At 42.8% G+C, this 26588-nt stretch overlaps 1 protein-coding gene and 1 long non-coding RNA gene across 12 annotated transcripts in view; one reads left to right on the forward strand and one right to left on the reverse strand.

Annotated features, from left to right (window-relative positions):
• LOC135577461 (uncharacterized) overlaps positions 1-23155 on the reverse strand; it is a 45889-nt gene extending 22734 nt beyond the window's left edge. The window contains exons 1-3 of the long non-coding RNA XR_010469268.1: positions 22863-23155; positions 16939-17007; positions 10204-10293 (exon numbers count right to left, since the gene is read on the reverse strand). This is a non-coding gene — a long non-coding RNA (uncharacterized LOC135577461). The remainder of the gene's footprint in view (positions 1-10203; positions 10294-16938; positions 17008-22862) is intronic.
• A 145-nt stretch (positions 23156-23300) lies between these two features.
• The window catches only part of RAI14 (retinoic acid induced 14), a 91792-nt gene continuing 88504 nt past the window's right edge, over positions 23301-26588 (forward strand). For 8 of the 11 annotated variants that reach the window (XM_065047537.1, XM_065047538.1, XM_065047539.1 and 5 more), the window contains exon 1: positions 23627-23784. The gene's annotated coding sequence lies outside the window, so the exon portion shown is untranslated. Of the gene's footprint in view, positions 23450-23626; positions 23785-23917; positions 24421-26588 lie in introns of those variants that run through there. The other 3 variants (XM_065047542.1, XM_065047543.1, XM_065047551.1) reach the window with 3 other exon arrangements.

Here is a 26588-nt window from a genome sequence, read left to right on the forward strand (position 1 = left end):
TTGGGTGTTTGCACAGTGACATCTGTTTAGCTTCATAAAATACAAGGACCCTTCGTTGACTCCTTCAAGTTGAGTGAGATGGGAAGTAGACATTGCGACAAACAAGTTACAGAAAACTGTGACTGTATATATGCAGACATACTCAGTCAGAGGCCTCATACATTGGGAACTGGTCCTTCTCAGGCCACAGGCACACAACCAGGTAGTCTTCAAAGTGGCTGGGTCGTAGACATGCAACTGCAATATCCACAAAAGTTGTTTTGTTATTACATGGCTGTGTGAAATTGCACCTCTAGTTACTGAAAACTTGACTACTAAATGTGAGGTTCATTTTGAGATAGATCCACAATATCTGTATTAAAAAGCCAACAACATCCCAACCTGTACGCATATGTAAATCAGGCTCTCAGACCATATATTTGAGTCTTTAATACAGGTTTTACTACAGACAGCTTTAAACTGTTGGTCTCAACAGACTTATTTCATTCCCAAAAGAAGGAGCTTTGTGTGGAGCAAAAGTGAGACGAAGTACTTTGGTGAATAAGGATTTGCATCTCTCTTCATTTCCTCTGCCTCTTACCCTACCCAGTCCTCAGAAGCAAATGGTGGCTTTAACCTGTAATGGCCAGCAAGGCTCCCCATAAAGACATTGAGATAGTTGTGAAGTGCTGATGTGGCTACCATCCACATGTAGCTATTTCCTCCCAGGAAGGCAAAGTGCAATAGAAGTCCTGTGAAAGTTACTCTACTCTCACTTAGACAACATTCTTCAGAAAGAAATGTCTATCTCTTCTATATCTCTGTAACTTACGAAGGGAAAAAGAAAGCATAAAGCAAACGTATATTAAAATGACCTGGATATGAGCCTCACCAGAAAAATCTAAAATGCTTCTGTGGTCACAAGAACAATTTTCACTCCATGTTTCTGGACTTCGTAACACACCACCAAAAACACTCGACATTGGGAAAGTAAGATCGCTTAATGGAAATATTATAGACTTGTAATTTGCTTAGGCAGCAGTTTCTGTAAAAAGATATCTTACTATTCTAAGGAAATGAAAAACGTATGTTTTGTGTTCATATAAAAAGCACAGCCATTAACAGAGAAAGGCCAGTGAACAGCAAGACTGTTACAGCTCAAGTCTTGGTGCTGTGCTATTTTAAGGACAGCTGGAAACAAGTATAGACTGTACTGCTGAAAGACTGTAACAGACTGTTATGGACAAGATGTTTAGCTTGAAATATAATGGACAGCATAATCAATATTAAGTAAACACTAACACTGGTTGAACTTTAAGATGGATATCACTTAGATATCACAGAAATATCACAGAATGTTAGGGACTGGAAGGGACCTTGAAAGATCATCTAGTCCAATCCCCCTGCCAGAGCAGCAACACCTAGATGAGGTTACACAGGAAAGCGTCCAGGCAGGTTTTGAATGTCTCCAGAGAAGGAGACTCCACAACCCCCCTGGGCAGCCTGTTCCAGTGCTCCATCACCCCCACCGTGAAGAAGTTTCTTCTCAAATTTAAATGGAACCTCCTGTGTTCCAGTTTATACCCATTGCCCCTCATCTTATCACTGGTTGTCACCGAGAAGAGCCTGGCTCCATCCTCGTGACACTCACCCTTTACATATTATAAACATTAATAAGGTCACCCCTCAGTCTCCTCCAAGCTAAAGAGACCCAGTTCCCTCAGCCTTTCCTCATAACGGAGACACTCCACTCCCTTAATCATCTTAGTGGCTCTGTGCTGGACTCTCTCCAGCAGTTCCCTGTCCTTCCTGAACTGAGGGGTTCAGAACTGGACACAATATTCCAGATGTGGTCTCACCAGGGCAGAGTAGAGGGGAAGGAGAACCTTTCTCGACCTACTAACCAACCCCCTTCTAATACACCCCAGGATGCCATTGGCCCTCTTAGCCACAAGGGCACAGTGCTGACTCATGGTCATCCTGCTGTCCACCAGGACCCCCAGGTCCCTTTCCCCTACACTGCTCTCTAATAGGTCATTCCCCAACTTATATTGGAACCTGGGGTTGTTCCTACCCAGATGCAATACTCTACACTTGCCCTTGTTATATTTCATTAATTTTTTCCATGCCCAACTCTCCAGCCTGTCCAGGTCTCGCTGGATGGCAGCACAGCCTTCTGCTGTGTCAGCCACTCCTCCCAGTTTGGTGTCATCAGCAAATTTGATGACTGTGCACTCTATTCCTGCATCCAAGTCATTGATGAATATATTGAATAATACTGGTCCCAGTACTGACCCTTGAGGCACTCCACTAGATACAGGCCTCCAACTAGACTCTGCCCCATTGACCACAACTCTCTGGCTTCCTTCCTTCAGCCAGTTCCCAGTCCACCTCACTACACGATAATCCAGTCCACACTTCCTCAATTTAGCAGCGAAGATGCTGGGGGAGACAGTTTCAGATGATTTACTGAAATCAAGATAGATCACATCCACTGCTTTGCCATCATCTAGCCACCTGATTATGCCCTCATAAAAGTCTGTGAAGTTGGTCGAGCACGACTTCCCCTTGATGAAGCCATGTTGACTGCCCCTAATGACCCTTTTATCCTTGATATGCCTTGAGATGGCACCAAGGATAAGTTGTTACATCACCTTTCCAGATATGGAGGTGAGGCTGAACCGTCTATAGTTACCCAGGTCCTCCTTCCTGTCCTTTTTGAAGACTGGAGTGACATTTGCTTTTCTCCAGTCCTCAGACACCTCTTCCTTTTCCCAAGACTTGGCAAAGATGATGGTGAGTGGTCTGGCAATGACCTCAGCCAGGTCCCTCAGCACCTGCTGATTCACTCCATCAGGACCTATGGATTTACGGGTGTACAGATTGCTTAATTGCTCCCTAAGCCAGTCCTCATCAACTGAGGCAAACTCTTCCATTGTCCTGACTTCCTCTGGGGCCTCAGGAGTACAGGGCCACTCACAACAGTCTCTGGCAGAGCAGACAGAGACAAAGAAAGCATTCAGTAACTCTGCCTTCTCTGCATCTTCTGTCACCAGAGCACCCTATTCATTCTTTAGTGGGCCTACATTGCCTCTGGTGTTAGTTTTATCTACCACGTATTTGAAAAAGCTCTTTCTGTTGTCACTGACCCCTCTCTCCAGGTTTGATTCTAAGGAGGCCTTAGCTTTCCTAGTTGCCTCCCTACACCCTCTGACAACAGCCTTATATTCTTCCCAAGTGGCCAGCCCCTCCTTCCATGATCTGTAAACTCTCCTTTTCCACTTGAGTTTGCCCAGCAGTTCCCTGTTTAACCACACAGGTCTTCTGGCTTCCTTCCTTGACTTCCTATGCGTCGGGATGCTCTGATCTTGAGCTTGGAAGAAGCAATCTCTGAATGTTAACCAACTATCTTGGGCCCCCTTACCTTCAAGCACCCTTGCCCATAGGATTTCCCCTAGCAGTTGCTTGAAAAGGCCAAAGTTGGCCCTATGGAAGTCCAGGGTTGTGATCCTGCTTGCTATTCTGTTCCTGCCACATGAGATCCAGAACTCCACCATCTCATGGTCGCTGCAGCCAAGGCAGCCCTCAACCTTTACTGCTTCAACCAGACCCTTCTTGTTGGTGAGGATGAGATCCAGCAGCAAGCTTGAGTTCTGTTGCCATTTGCACAAAGGTAACCTCCTTGTCATCAGAGCTATAATTCAGAAGGTGTAAACCGGAACAAAATTTCTCTTAACATTTAATTGTTGTGATACCTTTAGACCAGGAATCTCTGCAGAAGGACATTACTTTCTCCTTACCTAGCTTGCCAGATGCTGTTGTGGGCTAAAGGAATATTCTACCTAAAATGGTAGATGGTTTGTTTATTTTCCAGGACACCCTGTGGATTGCAAGCCAAAGGCTCAGGATATATACACTTGTGGTGCCAAGATGTGGGGACAGATACATGCTTATGAGATTTACTTTGTACATATTGAAGTGTAAAACCTCAATGCATATCTCTGAGTGAATGATAGAGATTCTATTGGTAGCAAAATTGTAAAGCAGAAGCATAAAGTTATACACACTGAATTAGATTTCCAAAAACTTTGAAGTGTGCCAGATGAGTTGATACATACAGAATTGCCATCTTTTGTTATTAAATCTACTAGTTATCTGTGAAACAATGAATTCCAAGTAGGTCCAGGCCATCATTAAACAGTTGTATGGAGGAAAAAGAATTTAAACAGTGGTAAGTTATTTGAGGTACAAATCTCTAAAATAACTGGATGTTCAAAATGTTTCAGGGACCCACATTTAAAAAACCAAGATCCTTAATTTCATCTTGAATCCAACACCCCAAAATGGAGTCACCCAAAGTCACTATTATGTAATGATAAACTTGGTTTCAGATCTTTGCAAGGCCAGGCTATGTTATTTAGACCCCAAACTGAATCTCTTTGCAGTTTCAGCATGTCCAGATCTAGGGTTTAGGTCTGGTCTTTTTTGTAGAAAGTGGCCAAGGCAAAACTCTTTGAAAATAATTGAAACATGCCTGAGGTCAGAGGGTTGGTGAGGATCCAGGTTTTTGATTCTGGCTACTCTCTAATTTAAACCCTCTGTTTGATGAATTTGCTCTGAATAACATAGGCTGAAGACTAAATGGGCCTGTGGTCACGCCTGGAAAGCAAAAGGAGGCTTTTTTGTTGTTTTTTTTGTTTGTTTGTTTGTTTGTTTTTCTTTGAAAAAATTATATTCGTGATATAGGAATTTAGACTGACTTAAGATTTTTAAGTACTGTGGTGTCAAGAAAATGGGACAAGCCGAGAATTGCGCTGTATCTCTAATAAACGATGTTTGACAACTGAAAATCAGCTTAAGCAGGGATTATCTAACTGTAATGTTCTCAGTTAATAGTGAGTACATCTATATTAGACGGCTAATGTTTTTAAACAGCAATTCACTTGCACACCCACACAGCCCTATGCAGTGTTTTGGCACACTATCTGGCATGTCTGCAATCCTGCTATGACAGCACTGATGATGAGTTTCTTGATTCACAAACATATGGTGCCTGACTGAAGCAATGCAGGATGAGCTGACCTGCCGTGTGATCTTTTCAGGGTGGTTTCTGTGATGTCTGGACCCTGTAGAATGTTAAAGTTTCCTGTTTCACCAGTGTACCATGACTTGCATTTTGAGCAGAGAAACGTGTAAACATGATTAGATGGCTGGCAGCTAAAGTTCCCTTTGAAAATGCAGTCAAGCTCTGTGGCTTTCCTTTCTGTTTTATTTGGGATGGATTAATCTGATATTGCTCAAGACTAACTTGCCTATTGCCTTAAGAATTTGGGAGTTTTCCAGCACACCGTTTATGGATGCGTGTGCCTGTCTGTCCAGAGTAAAGGTGAAGCAAAAATTGTATGACTTTCAAAAGTCGAGTACTCCTGATTGTAACAAATCAGAAGATGCAGTGTCATCTAGTTTCTTTCTGATTCTTCTCCCAGGTACCCAGATATGCAGCTTTTAAATATCCACTAGCAGCTGAGTCCAGGCTTTCACAACTCAAAAACATGTGTCTTGCCCAGCTGAGGGCAATGGGCTGAAAACAGTCTCTATCAACACTGCTGTTGGCTGTGGCAAGGCTAAACTGAATCCATGCAAGGCAAATACATTATTGATCATTTTCTGGGAAGGCGTGACAAGATGTGGAGCTAAAGGGCTGTAGGAAAAGGAAAAAGGGACTGACAAAGGGCAAGGTCTGTAGATGAATGCCAGCAATTCCCTCCTGTAATTAGACAGACATACAAATACCTGATTTTGCTAGAAACTACAGACAGGGAACTCCCTTTTCACCTAGCTCTCCCATGGTGAGGTAGGAGGCGCAGACTCTTGGTGTCACTGCCTTTTACTTTTGTGATAACATGAGGATACTACAACTTGTAAGGACTCCAAAAGCAGCTCCCCACAGCAGGTCTTGGAAACCACATCAGGATTTACTGTGCTGTCTGTGATGGGGGAGGAGTGTCACAGTCAGGCTGATTTCAGTGTGTCAGGAATTTCTGTCTATGGAGCCTGTGACTGCACTGAATGGACAAAGTTTTTCTAAATTGCTTTTCCAGAACATCAAGGAAGGACTTATAAAAACTAATATGTACAATTAGGATATACGAATGTATCTTCAGTTTCTTGCAAAGCATTCATGCATGAGCTGTAGAAGCCAGACTAACTGCCTCACGGCTGGTACCAGGGATGGGCACCAACATCCGTGAAACTCAGAAGAATGACCTTCCCTTATTTTTTCTGCTTTTGTTGCATAATACTTTCCCTTTTAATGGCACTATTTTCAGTAGAAATGCCATGTTTACTGTTTTATTTAATCTTTTAAAGCCATTTTCTTTGTTTGTCAATTCTGCACACATACTATGTCTTCATCCTCTTTATCTTAATGCCAGCTATGGGTAATAGATAGCACCAGCTTGCTGGTTAATTTGGGAATTTCTAGAGTTACTGGCTATGGTCATGGTTACTTGCTCAATCAAATATTGAATACCAAGAAACACTTATTGTTAAAAAAGCACTAAAATTGTTTACCTCATCAAGTATACATTGCAAGAGTATGTTTAAGGAAAACAAACAAACAAACCAGCCCCAGCAACAACAACAAAACCAAGGCAGAAACTAGTTGCTGTAGAAAATCTGTGCTGAGCAAGGCTGCATCAGCTGCAGATTTCCAGACAAAAGATGGAGATGTCCCTTGCAGTCTAACTTCTGGGGAGACCTCATGCACTCACTTTACATGCACACAGGATATAAGGATCAGCGAGTAAAACCAGCAATGGCCTTTAACCAACCACACTGTGAAAATAGCTCCCTCTGGGCTCCTGCAGCATGGGATATTTGCATTAGTAAACTAAACACGACTGAAGAACAGACCTGAACACTGGACTGAAATCTTTTGTTTTGTTTCAGTGTTTGGATGGCTCCAGCCTGTGTTAATGAAGGTTGATGGCAGACCATGCTCACCCACCAGCTCCCAACAGGCAGCTTGGCCATGAGCTGTGTGGGGCACAGCTCCCTGACACACATGCCATAACTATAGGGTGTTCTGTAAAGTCACAGACTAACCTTTTTCCTGTAATTGTATTATTGTGTTAAGAAGAACACCGTTAGCAAGAGAAATAAGAGAAATCCAAGGAGGAGAAGGAGAAAATTGAACAATACTTAAGAAAAATATACAAAAAAGGGACAAGGAGCCACAAAGGAAAGCCATGAAATGTGATTAGAGAGGAAAAAAAAAAAAAAAGGAAAAAATTTGAAAGGGCCCATTTGGAAAGCAGAACAAAACCAACAACAATGAAGTAATAAACATTGAATCTGTGTTCAGTGCACACTTATGAACTGAGATGTCATTTAAATTTAAAAGAATATTATTTGTTCTTTCAAACCCAGGACACAATCCCCCACACCCACTTTATAATATATTCTCAGTTTTAGCTGGATACAGTTATACTCCCAAACAGGCTGCAATAAATTTCTGTTCATGTATGCACATCAAGGAAAAATATTTGCTGTAAATTTTCTGATTTTGTTGACCTACATAAATGTTGAGGTTGTTAAAAAATATTAACACAAACTACACATTTTCAACCTTCTCCCCTGCCCCTTTCTTTTGCCCGAGAAATTCAGGTTGATTATGCTGTGTTCATAAACCAAACATACCCACAGGCCAAAACTACACACACGTCTCAGTTTTGAGGGCAGAATTACACATCTTTCCTACTTTTCTTTGGCAGTTAGGCCAGCATAAAGAGTCCCCATTGCACACTCCACCCCAGGATGTGAGCTCACAGCTCCCCCAGCTGAGCTGATACCATTGCTTGGAGGCCACACCATACACATTTTTTGCAATATTTATGAGAATAATCTATGCAAAACTCTTCCTGGTTTTCAAAGACAGAATGCTTTGTCAGTCCAGTGTGGAAGTTTTACTGGAGTATGACCTTTGTGTTTTTATAACTGATCCAGATCAGGGTTATCATTAGCTTAAAGGTTTCCAAACATGCTCTCCCAACCCCTCCTCCTCCCAGGCCACTAGCAGTCTGCAGAAACTTCTAACAGCCACAAAGGGATATTTTATTTGAGGCTGTTCAGGAAGATTTTCTTCTGCAGCCCCTAGTTAATATTGTACCCATTCTGCTTATCTACCCAGGATGAAAACTTAAGGAAATCCCAGTCTAGACCTAAGTTCCTAAGGAACTTCTTTTTGTTGAGAGAAAAAGAAACCTCATTTGAGTGGTGTCTTTATAGGAGCAAGAGAGGTTTCCCACGGTTATCTGTTGTTACTCACGCATTTTTATTATTGCTTTTAAAAAGATCTATAGAGCATTCAGCCCATAATTGCATAGTTATCAATATTCCTATCTCCCAGCCAGTTTCTTCTCAGAGGCAAAGGAGGCTGGGGTAGAAGGACTGAGGCAGATCTCAGCCCAATGAAAAGGACCAGGAGCTGTATCTCACAGAACTAAGTTAATCAGAGCACCTGAATAACAATTGTTTTTATCAGTGACCTGGGTATGAACATGAAGTTTTCGTTAAAAGTCTGCCTTGGAAACATCAGGGTTTATAAATACAAAATAAATCTATCATGCTCAGACTGATGGTCCCTCACAGAAATTTTCCAAAAAACTTATTCATTATTTTCCACATGAATCCTCATCACAGGTAACAAGCAAACCAAGCGAAGAACATTACTGTATCTTTATTCTCCTACCATTGCAAAATTCTATATCTCTTAGAGGATTATGCAAACAAATGAACAAACAAAAAAAGATCTACAGAAAAACTATGTAAAGATGGATGGATTTTTATGGTTATAAGTGACCACTGTGAGCATTCAAGCTTATCACAGGTGTAGCCTGTATCACAAAATTTCACACAGTTAATCTTTTACTCAGCTCAGTAACTTGAAACTACTAAAGCTCATCCCCTGGAAAAGGCATCCATCCATTCTTAATTCCATCCTGAATTTGTGCTGCATTTCAGGGGCCAGAAACCACTTTCCTCTAATGTCCGATTGCATCAGTCTGAGATATTAATGGAATTTACAGCTACTCAGAGGTCCCCTTTAATTGGAAGAGCAATGTAAAAAAGGTTTAAAATGAATGCAACCAAGTTCCAAATGCATAAATAACTAAAATTGCAAGTATACATGAGGTCAGCTGTAGCTACATGATGAACTGGTGGCAAAGCCCAGTGGAAAACTGTATTGTGTTCAGTCCTGGAAAACATGCCCACTTTGGGCTGGGAGATACTGGGAATTTATCATCAGCTTTAAGGTTTTGTTCACATTCATTTGACCTTCAGGACATGCTCAAGCTTTCTTTTTTCTGGCTATCTGCTCCACAGTACAATGATTCTCATTGTAGAGGTACTCAGGCATAGTACATGTAGACATATTAATTAAACCATCATATTTTAAAAGATCAGTCCATGATCAGCAGCCTTAGAAAAAATGAATCTCATCACTAATGCTGCCCTCTCTGACACAGTGCCTGGAAAGAAAGGATGGATGGAGGGAGAGAATGCAGGAGGAGAAAGACAGAGTGGTAAAACAAGAGTGGGAGAAACAGAGGCAAACAGAGGGGGAAAAAAACACACAGGGAAAAGAAAACAAAGGTCATGGAAGAGGTTAAAGGGATGAAGGGGAGGTGTAAAGGGAAAAATCCAGACAAAGAGAGAGCAAATGGCCTGGAAACTGAAAGACTAAGTGTGGGGGAGGCCAAAGGGAGAGAAGGAACTAGAGGAACCTATGTCATCAATTATTTTCATTACTTATGGAAACATTATAAAAAAAACTGATGAATGCTGTGCCCTCTCAAAAATTTGCACATGTAGCATGGGAAGGTTTTGAATGTAGGGCATTTCTTAATATGTATGGCTATGAAACACAAATTGTCCTCTAATCAGTGAAGGGAACTGTCAGCAGAAATGATGTTTAATGGGTGGTCTTGACACTAGTAAGGATTTCCAGCACACTTGATTTATAGACCCAAGGAAATAGTCTATGAAAGAATCTTACATCCTCAGTTTCCAGTTTAATAGACACTGCCCCAATATTCAATAGAAGTGTTTCATGTTCTTCATAGACTCTCTTTTAATGGATTTAATCTCATCTCAGAGCAATAAAATCTTAAGATGAGTTCCTATAGATAAAAATTTAAATTAAACAGAAATTGATCTTACTGATTAGCTGATCCGTAGAGTCTCAACTTGCCACTATCTGGAGATTTGATGAGAAGCACTCACACTCTTCTACACATCTTCAGATCACTTCTGCAGCAGGGAAGGGAAAAGCTTAGATTGATACATTTTCACGAAATAAAATGTTGAAGAATATGACTATGTGTTAGAATGCTTTCAACTAGACATAATACACATACAGCTACAGGGCCTAGCTATTTTTCTGACATATATGTATTTTGTCCCTTTCTTATATCTCTGATCTGTTTTATTTTAATAGAACTATTTGCGTGAGAAGCAGCTATCTGTGTAAGTAAATGTTTCCAGGATTGGCCCTAACTGCTTTTAGTATGGTTATCAACACTGGCCATCTGTGTTTTTTCATTTTCATTCTGTAAATGAATCCTTGTCCTTTGAGAATTTCAAGGACCAGGAAGTAGCAATAAAGCTCTTCTGCAGCTCCAGACTGAATACTCCAACAATTACTAGTTGATGGGATATGCAGTTAAAAGAATTCTTTTTGACAGTACAATTTATAAGCATAGTTTCCTTTTGCTAACAAGTATTATAACATTTCTGTGCAAAGATATGGCTGGCTTTAGCTGTGTGCTTAACCAGTTTTGAGCTGGTCCTTTGTGGTGCAATGTAACACAACGAGCAAGTACATAATCAGATAAGTAGCTCCGTGTTTATAGTACATCCTGATTTTGGATTAACAGGGTTTCTATTTAGTTTTATTTTGGTTTAGAGATTTTAAATTCCAAGCATGTATTTTGTAGTTAGCAAGTAAGGAGAATTAAAAACATGCAACCAATGAAAATAAGCAGTCCAATCTGCCATCTATACTGGTATGGCTGGAATGCTGGTAAAGGATGCAGTCAAGATCTTATGATTCAGTGCTTACTCAGCTTTTGTTAACTCTCCCATAATTAGTTTTAATAATGAGATAATACCTAAGGATCCAATTTCTATACTGGCTTAATGTTACTGGCAGCTGTAACCACATAAATGGAAGCAGATATGGCTCCAGGACCAGATACCTACTTGATATTAACGGAAGGGAATAACAGAGCATATGGATAGGTTCTACCTACACTAAGGCAAGTAAAATAGTGAAAATGTAATTGGATCACTTGAAAGGAACTTCACATGCAAAAAACAAACAACATATATTTTCTTTATAAATGTAAATGTAAATGAGAAGACAATCTATTGTGTTTAGATTAAATTGGCAATTTTTACAAAGTTCTCAACTAATAAACATCCTCATAAGATAAATAAGTTGTTGTTAATAAATGTAATTCCCACATACAACATGAAGCCTCCAAAGCAGAACTCTGTGCTAGCGTTCTTACCTGAGTCTGAGCACAAAATGGCATGAACTGAAAGGAAGAGACTGTCCTCTAACCACCCAGTGGAGCTAAAAATGTGTGTGTGCCGGGGGGAAGTTTAAAGACTGTTAAGTTGCATCATTTTTCTTTCTGATTTCGGGGTATTAATTACAACATAGTTAAGGATTTTTTAAAACAAATTATCCTGTTACCTCAATTACACCTTTTATAAGGAATATCACATTCTTTGCTAACCTTCTGTACTAGTTAAGCATGAAATCATCCCTAATGGACCGATGCTTCTTCACATACCAGTTGTATAAGGCAATATATGCCACTTTATAGATTAAGTTCTGCTAAATAGTGATGGCAATCACCCTCCATTCTGAATCGAACTTAGACTCAAAGGCCTACTGGCATGGCAGAGATTCAGTTTAATTTGATACATCGTTCATCCATGGATACATATTATTCAGTCCAACCTCTTCACTGGCAGAGAGGGCATTGGGACTGGCATTTGCTATTGTGTAGCCAGACGCCAGGACTGTCCTGGTTCTAGTTCCTGAATCAAGTTAAAGAAAACAAATCGACTGTGTCTAGATTAACATTTTGGTTTGGTGTGGTTGGGAGTGAATCTCACATTATGTTGGTCTGACTTTAGTCACAGCCGCAAGCCTGACAGTGTTCAAGAAGAGACTGAACAACACCTGCAGACACATGGTGTGAACTGTGCGGTTGTCATATGCAGAAACTGGAGTTGGACTCAGTGATCCTTGTGAGTCCCTTCCAAATCAGGACATTCTATGATTCTATGACTTGCAGAGCAACTTTTGTGCATATGAATTAGATTCAGAAGAAGCTCCATCCCAGATACCCATGAAACATGATCCAGTTCTTTGGGAAGTGGGGGTATATATAGGTCTAAATCAACAATTTGTTCTTTGGATGTCATTGGACTGCCTGTGTTGGGGACACTTTGCACAGGGAACAAGATGAAATATTGTCTGAAGGAAAAACTCCCAACCCCATGTAGTGTAAATATGGGGGCCTAAGCTCCAAACGGCTTGCTAAAACAGGCGCAGACCATTATCCTGCTGGTTTGGAAGATGTCCCTCACTGAGCCATTCTGTTTACTTCTATAATATTAATTCCTCACTGAGGATAAAGGTCTGATTCAAAATATTCTGAAGGAGAGCAGGTGGGATGGTCACCTTCCTGGAACTGACAGCAAAGTCTTGGGATGGAACGATGCTGATGAAGAGAGGTGAACGGAAATTCAAAATCTTCACAAAAATTCTGTCAGAAATAAAAATTAAATTTAAATTCAAAGGAAACACTGCCATTCCCAAGGGAATTTCTCATTCCATTAATTACATTAATAAAGACTCTCAAAGTAAATGGACCAATTTGCTTTCTTCAGAGAATTCAGTTCTGCAAACAAATCTCTCAAAGCACAGAACATGTTGAAGGATGCAGCCAGTACCAGACTGTCTTATTCATCACTCAGCATCTCATTGCAACCAGCTACCATCTCATTGCAACCTTTGATGAAAACACTTTCCTGATATGATCATTGTAAATGTCATCGCAATTTCATTCTGCATACCACTTAATAAACAAAATGGATTTACAACAGTCAGAGGAGGAGAGTAAAGCATACACAGGATTCTGGAATAAATACTAAGTCTGAATTTAAGACTGATTTAGTGAAATTGTAAGTGATGCATTTTGAGCTGAATTTAAACTTGCTGGAGATTTGATGAGACAAAAAGAGGTGTATGAAACTTGTTCCAAAAGTCAGAAGCGCAGAAGCTAAGACTTTTGCCCAGCAGGAATTAAATTCTGGATAGAGAACAGATATGAGCACAACTAAAGACAGAAAATACAATATTTCCAGAGGCAAAGGTTTTAACATCTTCATTTAAAATGTTTACAGTTAATAACTTTACTATACAATTTAGTAATATGGTTCAATTATGGGGCTATCCTCAGGGACAGTTTCATAGAGAATATTATGTTGTTGTAGAGTTTGGAAGGCAAAATTTGGCTCATTTGATAAAAGTTGGAAGGTGACCTGGTCCTTTTTGATAAAATGACAGAAAATGATGGTTTACAAGCCATTCTGTGGGCCCTTATGTGAACAAATGTTCTCTTCTTTGAATTTTCTAAACAAAAACCTCTTGTTTTCACAAATTGTTGCGGAAACAAATGCTGTGAAAAGACAACACAAATTATTTTAAGGTATTTGGTATTTACTTTGTTCCAACAAGCACCAACTTTCTAATGTTAATAGAAAAAATGTTTGCTGTACCCATCTGTCTCCACACTTCAATATCCAATTGCATCTATACTTTTGTTATTCAACTACTTAAAATGGAATCGACAACATCCTTACCACTAATGTGTATGCATTGCTTATTTACAAAACAATTTGTGTTTTAAAATTGCAACATAAAATAAAATGGCAAGCAAGTACCCAAGTAAACAATTCTATCTTAATTACTTACTGTGCTTTATAATTACTTTTTATTGTAAATGGTTCCATTCCCTCTTGTAATAATTTCAACCTGAGGCTATATTTTCTTGGCTTTTATATTTAAATGTGCTTAAAAGTTGATTAATAAAGTGTATCCAAGTCTCTCAGTAGTTGTATTTTTCCTTCCAGGGCAACAAAAGGAAATAACTAGCAACTGACTAGAAACAAATGTTTTATATATATATATATACACTTTAAAATAAATAAATAAATAAAATTAGATATATATGTATATAATGATGTTTATTCAACCTGAAAGCTAAAGGAAATGGAAACAGGACCAGGCTGTCAGCCAGGCTCTTGTTGTCATGGCCTGCAAGAACAGATTCCTGTGCCCAGGGCAAAAGCTAACACATTCCAAAATTGGGGTCCGAATTTCCTCAGAGGTCAGTACCATCAGACCTCTTTGGCAAAGAATATGGTCTATTCTCATTTCCTGTACAGCACTTCAAACTCAGGAGATGTTTGAAACTGAAAGAACAGGTATGAGCAAATTGAAATCTGTACATTCTGTTTATTGAAAGACAACAGTAAGACACTTCCAGATGTTGCTGATCCCACATAGAAGTTCACAGAATCATAGAATGGTTTGGGTTGGAAGGGACCTGGAAGATCATCTAGTTCCAACCCCCCTGCCATGGGCAGGGACACCTTCCACTAGACCATGTTGCTCAAAGCCCCATCCAACCTGGCTTTGAGGACTTTCAGGGGTGGGGCATCCACAACTTTATCCCATGATACTGAATAAAACAGATCTCTGATGAGACCAAAGTCTGTTCCCCTGAAGCCCAGGGTAGTGATCTTGCTGTGCACCTTCCTTGCTGTCTTAAGGATCTTGAACTCCACCATGACAGTCACTGCAGCTGAGGTTGCCCTTGATATTCACATTCCCCACCACACCCTCCTTGTTGTTGAGAACATGGTCCAGTATAGCACCTTTCCTAGATGGGTCCTCTATCACATGGAGAAGGAAGCTATCACAACCTTATTCCAGGAACCTCCTGAATTGCCTCTGCCCTGCTGTGTTGTCCCTCCAACAGAAACCGGGCTGTTTGAAGTCTCCCATGAGGGCCAGGACTTGTGAACGTGAGACTGCTCCTACCTATCTATAGAGGACCTCATCTGCTCAGTCTGGTTGGGTGGCCTGGAACAGACCCCCACCACAATGTCACCTGTCCCTGCCCTCCCCTTAGTCCTGATCCATAAACATTCAACAGGCCCCTCATCTATCCCCAGGCAGAGCTCCATGCACGACAGCTGGTCACTGACAAAGAGGGTGACACCACCTCCTTGCCCCCTCTGCCTATCCTTCCTAAAGAATCTGTATCCTTCCATTCCAACACTCCAATCACAGAAGCCATCCCACCATGTCTTCGTTGATGTCAATAAGACCATAACACTGTAGGAATGTTCACATCTCTAAGACTTCTTGTTTATTCCTTATGCTATGTGCATTTGCATAGAGGCATTTAAATTGGGCCCCCGATGAAGCTGACTTAGTGGCTGGAGTGATTTGAATTCCTTTGTGCAACTCTTCAAGCACTCTCCCACTGACCTGTGACCCTACTCCAGGCCCTGGGTATCAGTTGCTGGCATTGGCATCAAACTGGTAGGAGTGGGGTGGATTGAAGTTCCTTTCCCCCAGCAACTTTACTTTAAAGCCCTCTTCACCAGCTTGGCAAGCCTATGACTGAAGATGTTGTTCTTCTCTGGCAGCTGGATCCCATCAGTCCTCAGTAGACCAGGCTCCTCAAAGGGAGTCTCATAGTCTAAACAGCAGAACCCCTGGCTGTGGCATCAGTCCTGTAACTATTTGTGGATTCACCATGTTCGACTGGCCCTTTCAGATCCTTTCCCTTTGACCAGGAGGATTGAAGAAAAAACTACCTGCACTCAAGAGTCCCTTACCACTGCTTCCACAGCTCTGTAATCCATCTTGATACTCCTCAGACTGCTCCTGGCTGTATCACAGCTGCATATGTGAAACAACACCAGTGGATAAGAGTGGACCGTACAAAGCTTGGTAGTCTCTTGGTGACATCCTGATACAAGCCCCCATTAAACAGCACACCTCTCTAAAGAGCATGTCAGGTTCACAAATCCTTGTCTCTGGACCTCTCAGAAGAGAGTCACCTTCTACTGTCTCCCATTGTCTTTTCTTAGTTGTGCTGGTTTTTATATGAGGAGTAGATCGGGCTGCCTTACTCAGGTCCAGCATCTATCCTGATTTGACAGGTATTTCCTCTTCAGTCTGCAGAGTGGTGAAGTGGTTCTGCAAGGGCACCTCAGGTTTGGGGGAAGTCTCTTCCTCCTGCTGGTTCTTGCCTTTGCAAACTTCCATTCCTCTGCATTACTAGACTCCCTCCCACTGTGTGTGCTGTTAGGGTAGTTTTTGCCTGTTTGTATGTGGGGTGCAGGTCCACTGCAGACTGTGCTTGGAACTAGCTATCTAACTCCTTCTCAGGCTCCCTGATGTTACACAGCCCTCTCACCACCTCCTGCAGCTGGAGATAAGAGTCTTACTTCTAGGAACTTTGCATACCATCAGTTATATCAGTGCATGGTGTTTACACTAATGTGCACACAGAGTGCATTGCTGGGTATCCCTTATATTCCACTATCCATTTAGCTGGCTAATGCACTCTGGAAATGCTCCAAGCTTGTAGTGGATTTCTGGTCCCCTCCTACAGTCATGATCATTCATTTCGTTGAGTCCTTTCACATTCTTTCAGCTCCCAAATTCTCACCAACCATGAAGAAAAGGGTTAATGCTTGAGTGTCATTGCTCTCAGGTCCCAGCTCTCTAAGCAAGAGAACAAAAGTGGTCTACATATCAAGTCTTGGGAGACAAAACCTGCCCCTCCTCCTTACCAGACAGAATCCCTTTGGATGGACAGTGTTGGTGATAGCCAGACCTATATGTGTGCCCCAGCTCTTCACCTAGAAGGGAAGAAGAGGCAGAGGAGTGAATCCTAATGATTCCTAGAAAAGACAGACTCACTTGGCATAATTGGAAAGCAGCAGATGGATTTGTGGTGAGAGCATTTTAAGACTTCTGTTGCATGTATTTCTCTGAATGGGAGAGAAGGGTGAAATTTGGCCTACACTCAGCCACAGACGCATGAAGGATTGGTCATGAAGGATCATGAGCGTGTGGGAAGGAGAACTGGGCATCACCTGGCTGGTGACCACTGGCCTTTTGACACAGCTCTCACACAGGATGATGTGATCCTGTGAGTTGTTTCATGGCAGCAGAATTATTTCTTCCCTCAAGGCCAGAGGGGCCTGACAAACAGATGGATTGAGGCTGCTTTGGCAGTAGACAACAAAGTGTCTGAGACTGAACATTCAAGTGAAAGAGCAAGTGCACAGTGAGAATGGAAGGCGTTACAACCATGGGATTGCACATATACACAATATTCCATGTGGGAAAAATTCTTCTAGACAGAAGAAATTACTTTAAAGAAGTCACTTCAGAAACATATGAATTATTTCTATTGAGTGGTGTGGTTCACCCCTCTGGAGGATGTGGCTTTGGTTGTTTTTAGCCTGGATAATACCAAAGCCAGATCTCATCTCTTCATGAAAATCCACCCTTGGGTCCATATATATAGTCTCTGTACAACTACATTCCTCTGTGATGTTCTGGTTTGTCACAATTTCTAAGAACTGGTACAGCATATCAAAGATTTACTCTCACTCTTTTGTTTGCTACATATTTGGTGGTAATTAGGTACCTCATTTGTAGAAGCCCTTATGCAAAGCCTCTCTGCTGGAGCAGGATTACATAAGATTTATAGCTGTCCTTGTGCAAAGTGCAGAAATCTCCAAGGTCTCCACACTAAATCGCAGAGTCTTAGCCTTGGATCCCATCCCACTTTCCAACCCTTTGATATTTTTCTCTTGTGATCCAGGAGAAATGCTGTAGTCATCTCTGAGAAGTAAAAAGGAACGTCTGATGCTCATTTACACGAACCCCAACAGAGGCAGGGTGCTTTGCATGCAAATACGAATGAGATTCAAACAAATTGTTAGTTCGATTATATTGGCACAGGGGAAAGAAACCTTGGATTTTACTTTTTTTTAAACAAATTTTGATTTATACATAAAAAAGAGAGATCTTGTAGCCTCAAAATAAATGAAGACTGATAGAAGAAAACAATGTGATCTGGGAGTCTCTTCATCAGAGGAAGCATTTTAAAAAACAAACCAGATGACTGACATAGTGAGATTTGGTTCTTCTGGAGATGTAAGCAAGCTTCTTTTTCAAATGCTGGAAGAGTTACAACAAAGATGGGATGCGTATGGGGTTTTACACCTCCACAACAAAATCATCATCAGAAATTGTGCCATGGGAATACAGCGTGGGACAGAAGTGAAGTTTCAGCTTGCAGATGCCAAGTACATTAAGAAATCTTGTACGGAACAAAGACAAAAAAAAAAAAAGGCAGTTTGAAATGCCATTTGCAAGGTGCTTGGTTTCTCTGTAATGCAAATAGTCATATAAAATATGCAGGAATGTGGATTTCTTTGGTTTGAATGGGAAGAGGAAATTGATTTACAAATCCTGAATGGAATAGAAACCTTAAAGCAAAAGTAGACACAAAGCAACTCCCTGTATGGTGTGGAGTAAATATGGCATGTAAATGCCTCTTCCTGTGGGAACTGTTTTGACTTTTCTGCTGTTACAACATAATCAAGGTGCTCTCGCATGTTATTGAATAATAGAGATTTTACTCCTTAGTGATCCTCAGATTAGTAAAATCATCTTCTTCCTGGTTGTTCTTGGGCAACTGGCCTTTCAGGACTTTCAGCAGTATGCCTTCAAAGAGCTCTTTACATTTGTGGAGCTCTCTGCAAGGTGTGTTCTGCGTGGCCTCTGGTAGTCCTGTGGGTGGCTTCACGCAGATGTTCCCATCAGGCTTTTGAGAGGTCCCAACCCTCAAGCTTGCGAGGAAGCCTCTAGGTTGTGCAGGAGCTGGGAAGCAAGGGATTTTCTCATGAGTGGTCTTGGTCCCCACATGTATCCGTGGGGCCAAGCAGAGAGCAAATATTCTTCTCACTCATGGAAGAATGGAGAAAAGTGAAGCAACGCAAGAGGCGTAGAATTCCCATGGCCCCATGTGAGAGCAGCTATGCAGATGAGAACGAAGCACTGTTGTTAGAAATAACAAAGCTGAGGACGCTACACAAAAAAAAAAACAGTTAATTCATGGTGCAGAGACCTGAAACATGACTTGTTGATTCTGAGATAGGCTTTTAACAAAGCTTTGTTCTTTACTTCTTCCTCTTGTTGCCTGTTTGGACAGTTGCCTTTCTGGTTCCTGAGCTTTTCTATAAGAAAAAATGAAGCACTTTTTCCTTTTTTAATTATTCACATAGATGCACTGCCATTTCAGGCACAATCTCTTTGTGTAAGGAGTGCGTAATCCTCTTCTGTTGTTTCCATGGACTCGTGCTTTTAAAATAATTTAAGAATTAAATATGTTATGGAATAATTCTGAGAATGAGTCTCCATGGGAAAGCTGCATTAGGTCATCAAGCCCACTGCCTTGCAGCTCCAAGCTGTGGTCCCCGCAGGGGAGATACATAAGATAAATCCATTTTACACTGGATGTTAGTGAAAAGGCCAAGAAATTATTTGTCTCCTAGTTAAACCTACTGAAAGCACATTCATATCAAAGACACTAACAGGACAGCACACATTTCCATAATAATGTGAGAAAGTGAAAGGAAAAAATAAGAGGATTTTTACTCTTTGTAGTTAAGAAGGATTGCATTAATTCCTTTTGTATATTCCAGTGGCTACAAACTAAAATGAAAAATACATCCAGAGGCAAATAGTGTCCTTCCCCTTGCAGAGAGAGAAGAGTAAGCTACATTTCTGGAGGACTGTTCTCCTTCCTAACTGGAACTGATCCATTCAGTCACACCCAGGTAAGGCTGCTTTTTAAGGTAGGCTGAGGTCCAGCTGATCTCTTCTGTGAAACCCTTGAAGGACTTAGCAACAGTGACACAGACAGCCTGGCCTCCTCCTTTGGCTCCCAATTTCTGCTTCTATGGAAGAGAAGGAATATTCAGACTCACAGGGCTCAGCTGAGGGCAGACCAGCCTCACGGTGGCTCTTGTGGCCGTGGCAAAGCAGTGCCTTGTGGCACAGAAAGAATCTCAAGGGCAAAACAATTGAATTTCTCTGGAGCTTTTCTACAAATGCAATCTGGGACTGTGAAGAGGACAAACAAGTGTCATAGGTTGATGCTCCATGCAGAAAGTTGTGAAGACGAGAGCATAGATGTAAAAAACACAAGGAAGAAGGAAGGTGGGTGAAAGCAGAGGAAATATCCAACTAGCAAGTGCATGTTTAAATATCCTGGACAATTCCCTGCAACTATTTCTGGATTTTTCCTTCAGCCTTTGAAAGATCACTTCAAAGGAAAAGAAGTCCTGAGGCAGGCTTTCCTCTGTCTGAAGATTTTGTCTCAGTTCAGAGTGCTGTCTGAGCCACTCTGCTTGTGACTTTCTCCAGCCTTTAGTATTTTCTTGTGTTGACTCCATCAGGCCCATGTCTGGTGCTATGCAAACAGCACAGAAACAGCGAAAGAGAAAAATTCCCAACCAAGTTTTCTGAAACATACCATATTGTGAAGAGGCATCAAGTACCTCCTTTCTGTGCTAACAAGTTATTAAAAAAAGAAAGTGCTCTGGTGGGAGAAGATATAAACAACACTTTTTAACTCTCTTACTAGTTACCACAGAGATTTGTGCATTTATGGGGGATATCTGTCACAGAGGGTGAAAAAAAATTACTGTACGCAAAAAACAGCCCAGGAGTGAAATCATGTCTCAAACTCTAAAAGCAAACTTTCTTTAAATTGCCCTTCAGCGAAAAATAACTGTGTGGATTAACAAAACAAACTATATTCAGATAGGAAATAATCAGACCAGAACAGGTTCAGTGAGGGAAGAGAAAATGTGGTAGTCACTGCTCGTAGAACAGGTTTAAGCTACCTGAAGAATAGCAGGGAAGCATCAGCCAGCTCAGGAGTGTGATTTCCTTGGCAAATGATTTCTAGGTGGAGATGTGACCAGTGCTTTGTGTTGTGCAGAAGGCAGTAGCCAGAAGCAGAAAAAAAAAAAAAAAAATTAACAATGCCAAGTAAGCTAATTAGCAGATGCTATCAAGACATTGCAACAGAGTGATGAAGTGTGATTTAAGACATCTTTAAGCCACTTTCAGACCTGTCCCTTCTGGAGAAGTAGCTAGGAATGCATCAGGTGAGCAGCCGCTCAAAGTCAAAACTGGCTCAATGTCCCAGCTTTTGCAGAGACTGAGCAGAAGAGGATATCCTCTGCATCTCCCATCCTTGCCTTACGTCTGTTGCACAAAGGAACAGCAGGGCAAGGGAAGGGAGTCACACTGCCGAGGAACTAATACTCAGATTTTGAGAGAAGCTGCCTGTGTAGAATGTACTCCAGCTTATGCCTCTTGCAAATTTGATTCTCTCCGTCTTACCAACAACATCTATTAGCTCACGCTGAGCATTTAATAAAACTCTCAGAGTTGTTCTCACCTTGTTGGTAGACCATAGAAGCACAGGTGGACAAATACAACTATTGCTGACACCTTCTGACTCCCAGTCTTGTGCTCAGGCCACAGTGGCTTCAGCCACAAAATTACATAAGGGTATTTTGAATGAAAGGCAATGCCCTTGCCTTGGAGAGGTACCCAAAAGGGGGCTCAAAAGAGATCAAAGTACAGTCTTCCATGCAAGGAGACTAACTCAGAGGGCAGTCAGGTTCTGTCAGATCAGTTTGGTCTAATGCATTTAAGCTAGCTGCCTCTACAAAGCCCGAAACCTTTATCCTGGCCCACGGTTTACGAGACAGTGACCAATATTTCTCTGGCAACTGGTGAATTTGGTATTTCCCAGTTCTCAGGAACTGAATATTTTATAATATCATAGCCCAAATGTATTACTTATTATTCATGTGTCATTATATGTGAGCATCCCATGAAAACATGCCCAAACTGCATCTTTATGATATGCTAGCATTGAGAAATGAAATAAAAATCCTACAAGGCCCAACTATTCAAAACACAAGAAATAGTAATTGCATATTAAATCATTTCCATGTAGTTACATATGATTGTGTAGAATTTTGCTGGTGTTGGAAGAAGTAGGCAGGAGACTTTCTAACCATACTGTACACATGTATTTGGCTTTAAAAAATAACTGGAATGAAAAATAATTGCATAATAACTGCAACATGCTTTGTAGCTGCCGAGCTAGCATTGCAGGGAAAGTTTAATTTTCCTGTGTTTATTGGTTTTGTGTGAATCAAATTCTCAGCATTAACTATATTAGATTAACATTGGTGTGTATCTTTCATATAAGAAAAAAGAGAGGAAACAGTGCTGGCACAACGACGACTGTTCTTGAAAGTAAAACACATGCAAAACAAATTGGCCAAGGTAAGGGCTGCAGATTAGCAGAGGAAAGTATGCTTCTGGTGATAATCAAGTGTATTTGTTTAATAACAATACTTGCCACTATTACAATAATGACCTAAAGTTTTGAAGTGCTCATTTCCTCCCCGTACTGTTTGCCACTTCAGAAGGTGTGGATATGGTTGAGAACAGAGAAGATAAGAGCGATCACAGAGATTAAAGGAGACCTTCTCAAGCAGAGAACGGGATTGTGGTGAGTGGGACCAGCCCATGGACGTGACACGATGGCAAGATGGATAAGGACTCTGGCAGGGCTCTTGTGGTGCAGTGGCAGGCAGAGGCTCACCAGCTCAATTTGTAGATGAGGTGTCCAGAGTTCCTCGTGCAGGTGAAGGCAACCGTGATCTTTTTGGTGAGATGTTGGGGTGGTTTGCTGTCAGCTTGCCGGACAACTCAAGAAAGGACTCTCTGGAGGTTCAGCTTCGAGAAAAGGAGATAGGCCTACACAGAAAGGAGACTTCTGGAGCACATCCAGTGAAGCAGCACCTTGGCACAGGCATAGAGCCCACTGGTGATTCTCCAGCCTCTAAACTCCTGCATAACCAAGCACTACACCGCTCGTTAATTTGGGGTACTAAACAAGAAGCGCCCCACTTCTATTTCTTCTGAAGCAGTCCTTTCTCCGTAGAGGTCTGAGCAAGGCGAAGCTTAGGAGGAACTGAAGCACAGGACATCTCTCCTGTGTTGAAGCACTTGCACTCCTTGGGGAGCTCGGTATCTTCTTTTCCCCTCAGCTTTCTCCAGAGGTGGCCAGAAGAGATCCCGAGGCAGAAGGGACGCGACACCCACTTACCCGCACGCCCTTCCCACACACACCCGGCGCTGGGCGGGCAGGGTGGGCTCCCGGCAGCGTCTCCCACCGGCCCGCCGCAGGTGACACCTCCCCCCTTGTCACCCCTTCCCCTCAGACCCCGCTCCCCAACGCGGCAACCCCGTGCGCCGCCACGTGACCGTCCCCCGCGGGGAAAGGGGAGGGGGCGGTGGGGGGGCGAAGCTTTCCCCGCGGGGGGGCGGACGGGGGACGGAGCCCCTGTGGTCACGTGGCCGCGGAGTGATGTCACGCCCACCCCCTCCCGCCCTATCCGCGCGGAACCGCCGAGTGTCCCGGGGCGCACGGCGGCTCCGCTCCGCCCTTCAGCAGCGGCGCCGCTCGGAGCGCGGCTCCCGCCGGCGGACACGATCGTAGCGGGACGCGGTTCCTCCATGAGGTGAGCGCGGCTCGGCGGGAGGCGGCGGGGGCTGGGGCTGGGGGGGGAATTTGCGTGCACGCGCGCACGGCGGCGGGCGTCGTGAATAGGGGCTTTGTCTGCGGCGCTCACCTGCCTCCGCCTCCGCAGCCGGCCGCGGGGGCCGCTGCCGCTGGCGCTTCCCCGGCGATGCCTGAGAGGAGCCCTCTGCGGGGCGCAACAGGAGGAAACTTCTCTCTTCCTCCGGCGCTGTCGGGAGAGCCCGGTTTCCCCGGTGTGGGGGAGCGGGGAGCACCGGTTGGGGGGTGTGGAGCACCGTACATGAGTCGTTGCCGCTTGACTGTTTATTGACTTTATTTATAGTTTTGTAATTTTTTTCTTCCTTTCCTCTCGGTGCGTGCGAGGGTGACAGCTGCCCTCGGGGGTGAGCGGTAGCACCTCCATACAGTCCGGCCGGCGCCGGTTCAGCCCCCCACGCCCCTACCCGCCGGTGAGTGGGTCTCCGTGGGTCTCTCAGGGGCGGCATCGCACGGCGCCTCACACCGCGGGTCCGGCCGAGCCCCGGGGGCAGCGCTGCCGCCTCGTCACCCGCTCTCCGGTGGGCCCTGACAGGAGTTTAATTCACCCCCGGGAGGACCCTCCGGTTGCCTCGCTTCGGTAGGAAAAGGTGGCGACGGCGTTGTTTCGGTGCCCATGTGGGGCGGTTTCTCTCCGAGGTGCTCAGTGGGAGCTCGGGGAAGGGAGAGCTGGCTAACGGGCTCCCCGGGGGACCGGCGGTTGGTCGGGCCTGGCCGGGGTCTCACCGCCCCGCCGCCAGCCGCGGCTCCTGCCCCGCGGGCACCAACGGGACTGCGGCTTCCCTGGCAGCGGGGACTTAAAACAGCCTTATTTTCTGTAGCTGTTTAAAAAAAAAAAAAAGCAAAAACAAACCCGAAAAACAGCAACAAAAGCTCTGCTTTCGGAATCGATCAATTGTTAACCAGGAACCTGTGCTTCCTCAAACTTCCAACAGAGCAGGCGAAAGATTTTGCTTTCTCTGGCACAGTGTTTGGCAGCACAAGCCTTCTGCAGTTTGCCGTTGCCACTTGTGACATTCTTAAGTTTCTGTGAGAAGACTAGTTAAATTCTGCTTTATCAGCATTTCAGGATCTTAACAAACTCTCCCGTTTGTTTTTGTAGTGAGTATGAGCATGGTTATTACAGAACTGATACAGACCACTTGTAGTTTAGTGGAGTAAGTGCTACTTTGGTAGAAGCTGTAGTATCTTTTATTTTTTTCTTTGTCTCAGCAGGTTGCAAATTAGTGTGTGTTATTTAAAAAAAGAAATAAATGCCAAAAACTACATATATATCCTTTTAGAAAGGCCTTCTAATGTTCTAGGTTAACTAGGAGTAAATGAGTTTAGTAAATATCTGTCAGTGGCCTGCTTGGCTCTTGTCTTGGGACACTGGTGGAAAGCTGTCAATGAGATTTTATTTACCAACAGAAGAATTGCATAACACCCATACGAAACAGACTAAAAGAGCATTTGACTAGAACAAGACTTTATATGAGCTCAGGGTTCTCTTGAGTTGATGCCAAGCTCAGTGCCAATAAGTGACCATGCAGTCTCTAAAAATATTTGCCCTGTGCTATTCTCTTCCCTCTTCCAAGAGTGCATCTGCTATCAAAGCGATAAAATGCTATCTCCACCCTCTTGTTCTCTGAATCAAGAGATGGATAATTTCAAATGGAGAAGAAACTAGGCAGGAGGCTGCTGTTTTCCTGAAGTGATACAAGCATTTCACAAGAGGGCTCACTCACTTGCCTCATTTTTTTTTTTTTTTAAATGTTTCCCACTGTGTTACTTTTCTTCTCACCTTCTCTGATAATGTCTCTGATAGTGTTTCTTTTGATGGAGAAGCAGTGTCTGTAGAAACATGAAAGTGAAGTTCTTGTGTGAAATGTTGGCAGTTTCTAAAGCCTACTGCAACATTACCCTAATCACATTCTTTTTGAGAACTGATTGTGGGCTGGTTCTTTTTGCGTAGGGATAATGCTTGAAATAACTATAGAGAAAAAAACCAAGCACAACTAGAACAAATCAGTTCAAAGCTTCATTGGCAGAGATAGTAAAGTATTGAAAATCCAAAGGTGGGAGGAGTAGAAATCCGTAACATCTTCTAGGGTTAGAGGTTTGAGTAACTGGCTCTACTGCTGTGCACATATTTCCTTCAGGACTGAGAAGCCTCTTCACATGCTTTCATTCATTGGAATTGCTGTCTGGGTGCCTGCAGATACACACAAGTGATAGCTCTGCATTTGAGGTAGCTTGGGGCTTGTTTTCAGAGTTGTCAGTCCTTGCTGCTCCTTATGTTTTGAGGGCCAACTAATAATGCACTTTTAGGATATAGAGGAAGTACTGCAAATAGCTGTAATACAGGCAATACTTTAGAGCAGAGCTTATCACTACCAAACTGCCAGAGACAAATACGAGTCTGGTGAAGTGTGGAAGCAACTAAAGATCTCTACTGACACTTAGGACTAGCTGCCAATCTAGATATTTACTAAGGACTGCTGGAGTGGAAGTACTCAGCAGTGAAAGAAAGCAACCTTCTTGTGTGGTGGGATCCAGAACAGGATGACCAGTAGTACCTGGAGGTGATAGTGGTAGTCTGTGTGCTGAACTTGAGACCACCTTTGGAGGAGAGAGCCTCTGAATTAATGGTTTGTGCATGTGCCTGGGAAGGGTTAGATCTTGACTCAAGTTCTTTGTCTGCAGGCAGATCTTGCATTTTAGGTAAATGCTGTAGTAACTTACATGTGTTTTCTAACACTGCCATAA

Source organism: Columba livia, chromosome Z (assembly GCF_036013475.1).
Source record: "Columba livia isolate bColLiv1 breed racing homer chromosome Z, bColLiv1.pat.W.v2, whole genome shotgun sequence".
Lineage (NCBI taxonomy): Eukaryota > Metazoa > Chordata > Aves > Columbiformes > Columbidae > Columba > Columba livia.